Source organism: Stenella coeruleoalba (assembly GCF_951394435.1).
Source record: "Stenella coeruleoalba genome assembly, chromosome: 19".
Lineage (NCBI taxonomy): Eukaryota > Metazoa > Chordata > Mammalia > Artiodactyla > Delphinidae > Stenella > Stenella coeruleoalba.
This window is the reverse complement of record NC_137165.1, coordinates 21091008-21093912: the sequence shown is the minus strand read 5'-3', so window position 1 is coordinate 21093912 and position 2905 is coordinate 21091008. Positions and strand designations below refer to the sequence as shown.

At 37.4% G+C, this 2905-nt stretch overlaps 1 pseudogene across 1 annotated transcript; it reads right to left on the bottom strand.

Annotated features, from left to right (window-relative positions):
* Nucleotides 1-1993: 1993 nt before the first annotated feature.
* On the bottom strand, nucleotides 1994-2388 carry LOC307177627 (small ribosomal subunit protein uS8-like; annotated as a pseudogene). The gene has a single exon. The product of its transcript is annotated as a small ribosomal subunit protein uS8-like (transcript).
* Between the last annotated feature and the right edge of the window lie 517 nt (nucleotides 2389-2905).

Here is a 2905-nt window from a genome sequence, read left to right as displayed (position 1 = left end):
CTCAAGGAAAGTTTTGACAGTTTTGTTTATCTCTGATTTTTTTTGGCAGATCTCTAATTTGTCTAAAGCAAAGTTGGTTACCTCAGCTTTGTAATGCCTTCAGACAGATGTTTTATGTATTATAACTGCCTTTTCTAGCTGTTCTCAATGGAACAGTTGGTTTGCCATATGCTACTCCTTTATTACTGCATACCTCTTTTGTGCACTATAGCAGTATTTCAGGAAATAATTAAATTTTTGTAGTGATAACCAATACACTCATTTGATTACATTTTAATGGAAAAAAGCTGTAATTTTTATCTGAGCTCAAAATATTTTTTTAACGTCTCTATTGGAGTATAATTAATTTACGATGGTGTGTTAGTTTCTGCCAAAATATTTTTATTGTGTCCAACTGCTCACGGGCCATCTTGATATATCATAGGTACCTAAGAAGTATCCAGCTGAACTCTATGCTTTTCTTCCTCTCTTCCAGGTTTAAGGAGACCAAAGAGGTGTAAAAATTAATTTCAGGGCAGAAGACCTGAATAGACATTTTTCCAAAGACGACATAGAGATGGCTAATAGGCACATGAAAAGATTCTCAACATCACTAATCATTATAGAAATGTAAATAAAAACCACAATGAGATATCACCTTACACCTGTCATAATAGCTGTCATCAAGAAATCTACTACAAATAACAAATGCTGACAAGGAGAAAAGGGAACCCTCATGCATTGTTGGTGGGGATGTAAATTGGTGCAGCCATTGTGTAAAACAGTATGGCAGTTTCTCAAAAAACTAAAAATAGAGCTACTGTATGACCCAGCAATTCCACTCTTGGGTATATATCCAAAGAAGACAAAAACACTAATTCAAAAAGATACATGCATCCCAGTGTTCATAGCAGCATTATTTACAACAGCCAAGATGTGAAACAACCTAAGTGTCCATCAGTAGATGAATGGATAAAGAAGATGTGGTATATGTATACATAATGGAATACTACTCAGCCATAAAAAAGAATGAAATTCTGCCATTTACACCAACATGGATGGACCTAGAGGGTGTTATGATTAGTGAAATAAGTTAGAGAAAGACAGATACTCTGTTATCACTTATATGTAGAATCTAAGAAATAAAACAAACGAATGTATATCACAAAACAAAAACAGATACAGTAAGTCCCCTACATACAGATGAGTTCCGTTCCGAGAGCACGTTCTTAAGTCCAATTTGTTTGTAAGTCCAGCAAAGTTAGCCTAGGTACCCAACAAACACAATCAGCTATATAATACTGTACTGTAATAGGTTTATAATACTTTTCACACAAATAATACAGAATAAAACAAACACAAAAGATAAAGAAAAAAAACTTAACCTTACAATACAGTACCTTGAAAAGTACAGTAGTACAGTATAACAGCTGGCATACAGGGGCTGTCATCAAGTGAACAGGCAAGAAGAGCTACTGACTGGAGGAGGGAGAGGAGGTGGGAGATCGTAGAGCTGAAGGTTCGTCAGCAACAGGAGACGGAGGGCAAGCTGCAATTTCACTCATGCCTGACACTGATGGAACATATGTTGGCATCTTTGAAAGTTCACAACTTGAAGGTTCGTATGCAGGGCACTTACTGTATAGAGAACAAACTAGTGGTTACTAGTGGGGAGAGGGAGGGTGGAGGGGCAAGATAGGGGTATGGGATTAAGATGTCCAAACTACTATGTATGAAATAAATAAGCAACAAGGATATATTGTACAGCACAGAGAAATATAGGCATTATTTTGTAATATATTTAAATGGAGTATAATCTATAAAAATTAAATTTCTATATTGAACACATGAAACTAATAAAATATTGTAAATAAACTATACTTCAATTTTAAAAGAATTTAAAAAAATAATCTGCTTTCATTATTTCATTAGGAAAACATACATTTGTGTCTTACATTTTTTTTCCTCTGAGGCATTTTATTTGCACATATGCATTACATCCCTAGAAAAAGAATCAAAGGATTTTCCCTCCTGTGTGTTTTCGTCTTGCTTCTTATGGTCCGTCATGCCAGCTGAGGTTGTCAGTACAATGAAACCAAACTGACAGGACAGGAGCAGCTTATACTGCCATTTTTCTAGATCTTTGAGTCGCACATCAAATCTGGGGCTGATCACACCACACTTATTTAGCCTGCCTGTGAGGTTCACAGCAATCTTCCCATCCCTGTGATCATCGGTGATTTCAGATTCGCCAAAGTAACCACGCTTCATTGTCACAGTTAGAAACCTGACGATGACTTTGGAGCACAGCCTAATAAGAACCTGGCATCTGCCTCTCTTTTCGGCATTGTTGATACTGTTGAGAGCATCAGCCAGGACATTTATGTGCACCATTATGGCAGCATGGAAAGATGGCGAAAGGAGCTGTGTCTTACATTTGTAATAGCAAGTAAACATCTACCAGGCAATAGCTCAGAAAAGCTTCATGAAAAAGTTAAGTTTGAAAAGATGCAACATATCATGGTTGATGAAGCTAAGAATTTCCACACTGACAACAGAGACTACTATGAGGAAAACAATCACTAAAAGGACAAAGAATTGCCCAGGAATATTTTTTTGGTTTTCTTGGACTACTTTCTGTAAATTTGCACCACTTGGATTACAGGGGCCTCCCCACTTCTTAACCTAGCATTCAGGAAGAGAATACACCAGAGTGGTTTGCAATGAGATCCAAAAGCCAAGTACCTGCAAAGAGCAGTGCAGGACGTCAGAGGAAATTCTCCACCTAACATCCCTCCTGACTTTCTGGGGGTTTCCTGGACTCAGGGTGTGGATGGCACTTTAGAGATTAGAGCGAATTGTATTTGGAACATGAGGAGACCCATGTGGCAGAGCTATGCCAGTTCTTTTTTAAAAAGGATCACTC